Genomic DNA, 11,632 nt, shown 5'->3' on the forward strand with positions numbered 1-11,632 from the left:
TGCTCAAAGAACGGAATATGCGAATACTCCATGACATTGTCTTCAACATGGATAAAGGGCCCCCCTCCGAGTGCGCAACCTTCATGCAAACCACATCTGCACATTCGAGGACATGCATGCCACACATTTTTGGGAGCCCCAATTCCCTTTTTTCGAATCTCGCAATGACTCTTTGACCACCACTCCCTCATCCAGTCAATACTCACACAACCGACATTCTCCGCACATCATGATCCAAGGTTAGATCAACTACAGGAAGGGGTGCATGTTACACCCCAAGAGTAAGAGCAGAAGAAAGGATAGAATAGGAATGTATTCTCACCTTGGCATGGCCAAATGGTTGTAACATAAGAAATAGGGAGAGTGGTGAGGAGGAGTAGAATTGGCCCTCCCTTCAAAAGATGCTATTATAAACGCTAGAAAAGTTGACTTTGTTGTATGTGGAGCCTAATCCTTTTTTTAAAGATTGTTTTTTGGCCGTGCTTTGGACCTAAGTATGCTTATACCCATATTTTTTGGCCGTGCTTTGGACCTAAGAGTGCTTATACCCATTCCATGAAGGGAGGTAGGGGGAGCGATGCCCCCCTAGGACGTTCCAAGGGGGGTTCCAAGGGAGGCCGGCGACATGCATTATGCCCCCCTTGGCAGGGGTCGAGGGCTGCATCCCTGAAGCCAAAGATACATGAAAATTGGTGCATGAGTTGCTTATGAGTTGTGTGGTCAAAATTGTAAGATAAGGGGTGTGGCTAACATAGCAGGAAAGTAGTGGATATACTGTTTGTATCTTGTATCTTCTCACTTGCCAGATAAGAAAGACACAGGATTGGTTGTTTCTCTGTGGATGTAGCCCACACTGGGTGGACCACATATCAGTGTCTATTTGTCTCTTCCATTACGTGCGCTTTTTGTATTGTGTATTTTATGCATTTCGCGCCTTGCATTGTTGCTCCGTTATCGCGTTGCTCCTAACATACTTTTGGTCTTCACTTGTAAACATGCAAGGTTGAGGAATAGAAGACTTTCTTCTTGTCGAGAGGTATTTTCTATGTTTCTCATGCTCTTGCCTTTGTGAATGCCTCTCACTCCCTTTCTCCTTCCTTCTCCATGCATCCTTCCTCCCTTCCCCTCACCCCTTCCCTTCCTTTATCTCTCCCACTCTTTCCCTCCCCTCTTGAGGATTCACATTGTTGCAACTTCGGAAGCCATTGAAGTGATACTATGGACCAAATGGGCTTGCATTGCTCCCACAAGGAGTAGGAGGTGGAGAATTCCCTCGGCATTCCTCCAAGATCTCCTTTTCTTGTGAGTCACCACTAAAGCTCACACACCATTGAAGTTTTCTTCTATTGTGAGCTCATTTGCAAGGATGTCTCATAGCAAAACGATCAGCGATAGTTAGAAAAGTGCTTGGTTTCTTTAAAGACGGGATCGGGGACTACAACAAACATGGTGTTAAACTCTTCCATCTGTGCAGTGAGAGTGTAGGAGCTAGCCACATTTGGAAAATTGAGTTGGGGGATATTATAGACGATGTCAGGATTCAAGGCCTTAGGGCATTAAAGTCCTTCCACATCGAGTATCTTTGAAGAGTCATTTCAGTGGGGTCGACTTGTCGGACTTGCTCGGCCCAGTAGTACGTCCGCTAAAACGCCTTGTGATTCAAAATGGGATCCTCCATTTAGGCTGGAGATTTTCTTTGTTGTCAATAGTTGGCACCTTGTTAATATTCGGGTAGATGTAGTCACCGCTTGTCTCCCGAGAGGTGTCCCTGTGCCATTTGCGAAATCTTTTCTGTAGAAGTTTGGTGAGGACATGGACTTCCATTGAATCCTTCCACTTGAGCTGGAAACGTTGTAGCTTCCCCTGCCACTTATTGACATCAGAGATGTTTTTGAACATCTTGAAGAACGTGATCACTTGGTAGTAGGTGTTGTGGTCTAGTTGGGGTTCATGTGTTAAGGTGTCCTATTCTGTTATTAGATTCTTGTTCACCTCCTCTGGATCCTCTTTGTCATCAGGACCCTGGACGTCCATGAAGATCATGGGCTTTAAGATATAGTACCATGCCGATGTTCCCAGATCTTTCGGACCGTCCAAACTAGTAGGCTTTTGTAGGAACGTCATGCCTTGTGAGTGTGTCATGCTATGACGTGGATGCTTATGAAGTGGGGCCTATTGGGGGCAGGGCGAGTAGAATAAAAAATTGCCCATGCTGTGTCAACTTCTACTTCTTGGAGTTTAGTTGGGTAAGAAACACGTGAATCATCAAACTATTATGGTGGTAGGCTGATCCTGTAAACTATTGTATGAAGCGAGGGATCTAGATACATATTCGGCTTCTTGCTGGCCATATTGTTGCAACCACCCAAGACCTTTGGTTAACGAATGTGAATTATAATGTATATCCTGCAAGTCTTTGGGATTCAAAAGTTCTAAGATAGGCCTATCATGTGGGAAAAGCGAGGAATTCCAGAGGATCTGGTACCAAGCCATAAAATTGTAAATAATTGGGTGGGTTTTCAGTGTGAGGATGTCTGAGTCATCCTTCAAAATGACATCCTCATGGAAGAAGGCCATGGCTATAATAGGGTGGGCATAGGTGGAAGTTTGGTGGAGGAGGAAGAGAAATGTGATAGACGAGAGGGGGTTGGAGAAGTTGATGTGGTGTTGTGTGGTGATGGCAGTGAGTGTGTGGAAGTAGTAGTTGAAGGCGTCGTCAACTGTGCATGGTGCAAGTGCAAGTGCAAGTGTAGCAACGCATGTTGATGCTGATAGAAGCTGCTGTTGGTGGATCTCATCAGGGTCTTGTTCCTTAGAGGAGGGTAGTACTACGACAACGATGATGATGGCTTGTCTACTCTAGTGCTTCTCTTGGAGATGAAGATTTTGTTCATTTTTCTAATTGAGGAGGACATGGTCAATCTAGCAAGCCTACTGTACCTGTTGATTCTTTATAGCTAGACATCAAGCTAATATTGCTCCTAATCCATAGTGGCATGGCATTGAAGTGCCTCATATTGTGCAACCAAGGAGACTTGGTCATTCTATACTGAGGATGAGCTCCATTTCCTGAAGATTTTCTTGAAGTGCTTGGGCTTGCTCGGGTGTTAAATTACACGGCCCAGTGGAATAGAAACTGAACAAAGAATAGAGAGTACACAGCAAACTGGAGAGGAACAAAATTTTCCTTCAATACTGATGTAGTACAGATGATGGCTCTGTCCACATAATAACAGATTTTCCACCTTTCCTGTACACATACAAGTTAGCATTTGAGGCACATCTTTTGAAGTTTAATTTATGAAAGAATTTGTCTATCCATTGGTACCATGCTCTTGGAACCTGTTTCAGCTCGTACAAAGCCTTCTTCAGCTTGCATACCTTGTTCTCAGAATGGGAGGCCTCAAACCCTGGTGGCTGAGCCACGTACACCTTCTCCTTGAGGTCACCATTCAAGAATGCTGATTTAACATCCATTTGATAAACTGGCCACTTTTTATGAGCAACCACTGATAGTACTATGCGAATAGTGGTCATTCTGGCAGTCAGAGCGAAAGATTCTTAAAAATCAAACCCTTCAACCTGCGAAAATCCTTGTGAAACCAATATGGCTTTGTACTTTTCCAAAGTCCCATCGGCCTTGTACTTTACCTTCCAAACCCACTTGGTGCTAATAACCTTTCTGTTAGGTGGTCGATCTACCAACTCCCAAGTTTCATTCTTCATGATGCTGTCATATTCTACTTGCATAGCGTTTTTCCAATCTCGATCTGCAAGTGCTTCCTTCAAACTCGTAGGCTCCTTTACTTCTGCAATCATCTCAGCCATCAAGGCCATATTGACTATGTAGGCAGAAGCCCTCCTTTGCTCCTCGATTCTCTGAGACCGCCTTGGTCCATCTCCATGTTGCTCAACAAACATAGGCATTTGGTTATCATGGTCGTAGAGCTATCTTACCCATCGTGGCAATGGCTTTTCCGGTGGTGTAACAAGTTGGTGGCTTATACCTTCATCATCTGATATTTCCTCCTCCTTTATAGCTCCTGGGACAGGTCCATAGTGAATTACCTCTTCGCTTGATGATAAAGTGGAAGAGCTCTTCTCTACCTCCATTGCATGTGGCTGCTCCCTGAACACCACATCACGGCTTGCTATGATCTTCTTTGCCTCTCGGTCATACAACTTATAGGCTTTCTTCTCATCACAATAGCCTAAGAAGATACATTTGGTGCTTTTTGGTTGTAGCTTATTTCTCTCTTTGTCTGGTACATGCACATAGCATTCACACCCAAACGTTCTGAAATGGGAGACAGATGGCTTCTTACCGCTGTAAGCTTCATGTGATGTTTTACCTTTGAGTGCCTTTGTATAGCTGCAATTAAGGATGTAAACCGCAATATTGACAGCCTTAGCCCAAAAGTGGTTTGGTAGTCCAGCACCTTTCAACATATACCTCCCCATCTCCACGGTGGTCCGCATTCGGTGTTCAACAACTGAATTTTGTTGAGGCGTATGTGGTGTCGTCGTTTGTCGCTTGATCCCTTTGCTCTTGCAAAAATCTCCAAACTTTGTAGAAACAAACTCACCACCACCATCCGATTTGATTTTCTTCACTTTACTCCTTGTTTCATTTTCAACAAGCTGTAGCCATTCTTTCAATTTACCAAAAGCTTGAGCCTTTTCGTGAAGAAGGTACATCCACATCTTCCTACTATAGTCATCGACAATCAATAAAAAATAGAAAGATCCCCCCAAGGCCTATGTAGACATCTTACATCACAAGTCAACATGCACCAACTCTAGAGGAGCATTTGCTCTATTCTTGCTTTCTTGTGGGAATGCCTTTCTCTGTTGCTTGCCCATCATGCAAGCTTCACATGGTTCTTTGATTTCTGCGACTGCAAGTAAGTGAGCAACCATACCTTGCTTTTGCATCTCCTTCAGCACTGCAAATCCGATGTGGCCGAATCTTTCATGCCAAAGTCTACTTGTGCCTACTCCAGCGGTGGCTATAAGAGCACTTAGCTCATACAGGTTGTTCCTCCTTACTCTTGTGCCAACAAGATTGCGTGCACTATCCAAAATTTTTGCTCCTATCTTGTTGAACCTCACCTCATGGTCAAGGTCAGTTATGGAAGCAACTGATAGCAAATTTCTCTTGGTTTGTGAAACATACAGCACATTAGATAGTTTCTTAACCTCTCCATTTATAGAAACAAGTGAAACCGTACCTATACCCTCAACAGGGCATTTTACGTTATTACCAACCGTCATGGTGATGGGTTCCTGTAGAGGCTGCATGGAACAATATAGACCCTTCTTACAGGTCATGTGACAGGAGGCACCACTATCCAACACCCATGAATCAATGGTTGAAGCTTCTTGAACTGAGGAACACTCTTCCTCAATGGCTAGAAAAAGATCCAACTCTACTTCTGCTGTGTTAGCTGTCTCTTTCCCCTTATCTGTCTTCTTCAAGGTACCATTCTTTTTATTTGCTTTCTTGACCCGGCAATCTGCAATCACATGGCCCTTCTTCTTGCAGCAGAAGGATTCTCCCTGAAACTTCTTCTTGTCGTCCTTCTTCTTTTTGTCACCACTAGTAGAGGACTCACCTTTCGCAGTGGCAGAGAACGCAGCATCCCCATTGCCGCCTCCATCTCGAGCTTTAAGCCTCAATTCCTTCTCCATAAGTAAAGCATAGAACTCCTCAAATGAGAATGGTTGGGGTCTCATCTGAGTGTTAAGCACTGTTAGTAGTCCATCAAACCTTGGTGGACATATCCGGAGACACCGCCGAGCTAGCTCTTTGCTAGTCTTTTGTATCCCAGCACCAGCCATCTGGTCACGCAGATTTTTATTCGGGTTATGAATGCCTCCACTGTCTTTCCTTCATTAAACTTCTCAACCTACGAGCTGATTCTCTAGGTTATAGATCCTTGTTTGATTTCGCGTCTCATACTGACTCTTCAATATGTTCCAGGCCACATTTTCCTTAGATGTATGCTGAATCAAGGTCAAAACACTATCAGTAGTACTTGTAACCAGGGCACATAGAGCATCTGCATTCCTGCATTTCCAAGCTCATAGAAGGTCAGCATTAGGAGGTATCGTACTCCCCAGATTTGCTAGGTCGGTGGTTCCTTGTGGTTCTGGGTCAGTCCCCACTACTGTCTCTAGAAGCTCATATGAATCGAGAATAGCAGTAATTTTAAACTTCCACAGAGTGTAGTGTGTACCATCTAGCTTGCCTTCAGTGAAGGCTAGCGGGCAAATCCTCAACGCCTGGATTGTTGGTGCTGTTGGTGCAGCTGCAGCTGCTGAACTTGAGTCGCTTCCTGTTGCCATCACTCCATATGCTGTTGAAGCTCTCGCCTCTCTTCTACTCTTCGATCCTTACAGCCACCTGGGCTCTGATACCATGTTAAATTACACGGCGCAGTGGAACAGAAACTGAACAAAGAATAGAGAGTGCACAGCAAACTGGAGAGGAACAAAATTTTCCTTTAATATTGACGTAGTACACATGATGGCTTCGTCCCCCGTGCGCTCCCACAGTGGAGCTTAGATGGCGATCTAGACAGATACTAAGTGAAGAGCTACTAGCTAGAAGATCTCTGTTGGAAGATTTGATCTGGTACAATGGGTTGGGGAGGTCGCCTCTTTATAGCTATGAGGGCGGTAGTCAGATCAACATAGTCGGTTGAACCGACCAGTCAACCTAGTCGATAAAGTTGACCAATCAACCCGACTAGTTGTCCATGGAATATTCAAGGAATATTCCATATACCATCGCCTTCGAATCCCCACCAAGGGCCATTGGCCCCCTTGGGACCCCCAGCTGGCCCCCAAGCCCCAGCAAGAATAAGGGGCTCCCATACAATCACCTATCTACCATCAACAATCTCATTGATAGACCTCATCTGACATGCAAGTCAGGATCCATCGAGTGTCCCGGGCTCACACATGGCTTCTCCTCATATGGGGGCCTTACAACTTGAGCACCTTGGACCACTGGTGGTTACCAGGAGGGTGGGGCATTGAGCATATCTAACACGGGTTCCTCTAGTCTCATAGCCTTACCCATTTTGTGCTTTTGAAGAGGAGTTGTGTATGCATTAAAGGCTTGTTTCCTAGCATGCTCCTGCTTCCTGGTGGTGAAGATGTTTTTGCTTGGGCCATAGAGACTAGGGCATCCATAAATTGTTTCACCATTTTTAAAGCATCCCTATTTGTTTCCATGAGGTGGGTATACCACTCGATGGACGTGCAATGGGTAAGGGCCTCCATCTGGGACACCCACTCGTCCCTTGTTGATTGTTGCCATCGTTTTTGTTGTCGAATGCTATTGCTGCTATTGTTGTTAGGCCTTGTCTCCTACCTTTCAGAGGACTTCATTAGCCTCTTGTAGTTTGGCATCGATTTTGGCTTGAGTTTCTTGAGGAGGAGGGTGGCGAGACTCACCTTTGATCTTTTTCTTTGGAGAAGGGGTCGGCTTCGTGGGGGTAGCCGTGCTGATGCTAGAGCTGATAGGCAAGGAGATGTCCTTTGCTGCATCACCATAGGTGTCTGTTAGGAGTGGGGTTTCAGACAAGTGCACCATGATTGGCATAAAAAGTATTCAGTTGCCGACTTTATACTGGCATGGCCACATACAACCTAGAGCTCGTTATAGAAATATTCTACCCAATTGGTGAGTTTGGGCTAGTACAACCAGGACAACATATTGGCCTTTATAACATTGTGGTGCTCCGTGAAGGCAACCTAGGCTAGGAGGTTCCCCATGTTGCAGCCTGGCAAAAGTGGGGTTTTGGATTGCCTTAATCGGTACGATGCCCTGTGCTACTTGGTGGAGTAATGGACTAGCCCCATTAATCCTTTCTCCATTCGGTGCAGTTGTACAAAGGGTATGCCAAGAACTGGGAGACCAAAGGACCAAATGAGCCATTTATACTATGAACCAATAGTGTCACATGATGTTGGCTTCATCTTCCTAGGAGGTAGTGCTGGTGGCATGTTGAAGTTGGCCACAAAATTTGCTACGATCTTTGGATTTAAGTAGCAAGGGAGAGGGTACTCTTTGGCCATAGGCACGGTTTGTTGAGAGTTCACGCTCAACATCATGTGATCATGTGTACATAGCACCATCACGTGATCATATGTGCATAGCACTAACCTTATAGAGTGCTATAAAGGAAAGGGTTAGATCCCCTAACCCTAACCCTAAAAGGGTTTGTATATATTCTATTCTTTCAACTAAATCTAGTGTACAATTAGTCATTTGTGGTGTGCTCTCTAGCTGTGCCCTCTCTCCTCATCTCCACTCTTCTCCTCTCCCCTCTTCATATTTTGTCATGGTATCAGAGCATGGTTCTGCCTTCCGCTGAGGCGCCATTCTTCTTGCGAGTGTGAGACAGATTGTGAGATTGAGAGTTCTCTTGAGTGTTCTCCGTGAGAGTCCACTTCCGGTGAGAGATCTTCATCCGTCCATTTGAGAGAAAATTTCCGTCATTCCTTTAGAGATTTCCGTTCATTTCTTGAGATTTCCTTGTGAGGATTTCAATTCATTTTGTGGTTCATTCTTATTGTGTGAGAGAGATTTCATTGAGATAGGAATCCATTGCTTGTGAGAGAGATTTAGAGAGGAAATCCATTCGGAAAGTTCCTGAGATTTAGTTTCGAGAGCTTTATTGTGAAGAGATTCATCTCTTGTCACAGAGGTTCTATTCTATCACAAGCCCAACTACAAAGCAACTGCAAAGGAGCCGACACACATGACCTTTCAGCTACTGCCATATTGCAGTGAAGCCTCCTCTAGTCATCTCCAGCCTCTTCGGGTCGACAAGGCGACCCTGCTACAGGCACATGAGGCTTCAGCTTTGGAGACAATACCTTTGGAGATGGGCCTCCTGCGACCACCGCGCCAAGCTTTAACAGGCCAAGTGGGGTGGGTGATACAAATGATATCGACAGAGCTTCGATAGAATATCACCAACGAGCCGCAAGCTGCCATACGAACCGAAAGCCTCCACCCTCACGGCAACTGGTGCCCTGACTTTGCAGTTTGCACAGGTTGCGCCATCGACAAAGGGCTCCAGCCGCTCCCGATTGCACTAAGGAGCTCTAAGGCTCCTCCCTGCGCTCAGCTGCACCGCGTGCATATCCTTTCCTGCGCATTGCTCAAGCCTTTCCTGTGCATCTCAACAGGCCGCTAAAAATGGGCCGCACTTCAAATCTGGGATAGGTGATGCTACAGCCACCGATGGCTCCATCGAAGGTCAGCGCAGCCCATCGACGGCTCCATCAGTCTGTGGTATCAAAGTCTCCACCAACACAATGCTCAGCCACCTTCGCCAACGAGCCATTCGAGTCATTCTGAGACGGGCCTCCGTTAGATGCTCAACAGCTTCGGCTCCTTAAGCGACAACTCAGCCGTCTCACCTGCAATGACTACGGGCTATGAGAGCTCCGTCGCCTTGAGCCCACCGATGGCTCCTTAGCACAACACCTGCGACTCTCACACCGAATGAGCCTCTCAACAAAGCTCACCTCCAAACAGCCGACGACAGAGAAGATGACAGAATCTTAAAGATTCTGTCAGCATCTTGTGAAGATTCTGGCCTTACAAAGCTTGGACCATAGGCTCCCACATGAAGTCCTTATCCATCGGACACGTCATCACCTTATCTCCAATTGCCATGTCATCAGGCACCCGGATGTGCCATGTGTAGCTATCTTATCCTCTGCCACATGGCACCCTTAGCCACAGTGCCACGTCATTAGCACCACGTAAGCAGGCCACATCATCACCGATTGCCATGTCACCATCGACTGCCACATCAGCACAAACACATCATCCTACCACGTCATCAGCCATGTCACCTACCACATCATCAATGACAAATCATCAACTACGTCACTTGCCATGTCATCAATAACACATCATCAGCCACGTCACCTGCCACATCATCCGTGACATGTCATCAGCCATGTCACCTACCACATCATCAGTGACACATCATCAGCCACATCACTTGTGCCACATCATCAGTGACACATCATCAGCCACATCACTTGTGCCATGTCATCAGGGACACATCATCAGTGCCACATCAACATTGCCACATCACCTTGCTGACATCATCTGTGCCACCTCAGCACTGCCACCTTAGCAGTCCAGTCAGCACTGACCCTCTGCAGACACAGTCCCTTGTCAAGCACACTGTGCACACACTGCATGTGCACACAGTTGCCACCTCGGCACAGAGCTTCACTGGCACACCTCTTGCTAAGCACAATGCCACATCATCACTGCATGTGACTCATTTGGTCAAAATCTATCCTCGAGAACATGTTGTGATGCCAAAAATTGATATTTTTAACTTGGCATTGATATTGTTTTTCTCTATGTTTGATAAGAGTTTGAGTATCAAGTGATAGCCTAGTGGCTCTCACTTATTTCTATTTTCTATGATATTGTATGGGATTGAGAGGATGAGTGGAATGGCTCATTGTAAATACCATAGGTATGAATTATAAATACCTTGGTATGGGGTGAGAGTTATTTGTGTATGGGATATTATGAGTTTTTTAGAAAATAGGAAGAGTGAGTCATATAAAGAGGTGGGCTCATGTCCATGTGTTCTAATAATATAAGAGAGGCCACATGCCAAGCGTGTGGAAGGCATGTGAAGGAGTGTGAAGTCAAGAGGAATCCTTCTAGAACTCCTATGTGGAATAAGGAGGATGTGGACATGTGGAAAAGAGAGGGTCTCTATGGGCTCCATGTGGGGAGACTCTTGACTTTCTCAATATTTTAAGAGTCTTGAGCATCTTTTGATGGGACACATGGCAAGAGTAGCCAAAAAGGACATGGATGGTGACATACGTGCTTATGTGATTGATGGGGAAAGGAATCTACAGGCAGCAATTGTAAATGGGTGAAGGAGGGTAACAAAATCTCTATAAAAGGAGCCCTCCTCTCCCTTGTTCATCAGAATCTCTTCCACCATTAGGCCTCATGTTGCTGTAGCTCTAGTCTCCCCAAGCCTCTTTCATGAGCCTTCTCTCCCTCTTGTAGATATTCTCTTATGTAGACTCTTGAGTCCTTCTCTCTCTAGTTTATTCTCTCTCTATGAGTAGTCTTGGAGCTTCCGCTCCCTCTTGTATGTATGAAACCTCTTCTTCTCCCTTGTGTTTGTAGTGTTAAAGTGGATTCTCACTCTATTTGTAATGAAGGTCACTTCAGGTTCTCTCTCTCTTGAGTGTCTCTTCCCTTTTCTTTCTTTCAAAGCCTTAAAAGTTCTTTCTATTCGGCTACTTTCATGTTTCCAAGTTTGAAGTGACTGTAAGAGTGCTGAGCTCATATATGTTGTCTCCCCTCCCCTCCTTTCTCATGGCCACAACAACCCTCCCTCCTATCTCCTCTCCCATTCCGTTCTCCCCATTTGTGTCTTTGGTCTCCCTCCCTTCTCTCCCTCCCCTCTTTGCCCTCCTCCTCCCACTCCCAAATAGATAAATAAATATAAACTTTCTCTTTTTCAATAAAATTATTTATGCATGAATTCTATATAAATATTAATACAAAATATATCTAAACTTCCTCTTTTAGAATAAAAAATGGTGAGTCAAA

This window comes from Dipteris shenzhenensis, chromosome 10 (genome assembly GCF_047967505.1).
Source record: "Dipteris shenzhenensis isolate YYH24624 ecotype China chromosome 10, Dip_SZ_1.0, whole genome shotgun sequence".
NCBI classification, from domain to species: domain Eukaryota; kingdom Viridiplantae; phylum Streptophyta; class Polypodiopsida; order Gleicheniales; family Dipteridaceae; genus Dipteris; species Dipteris shenzhenensis.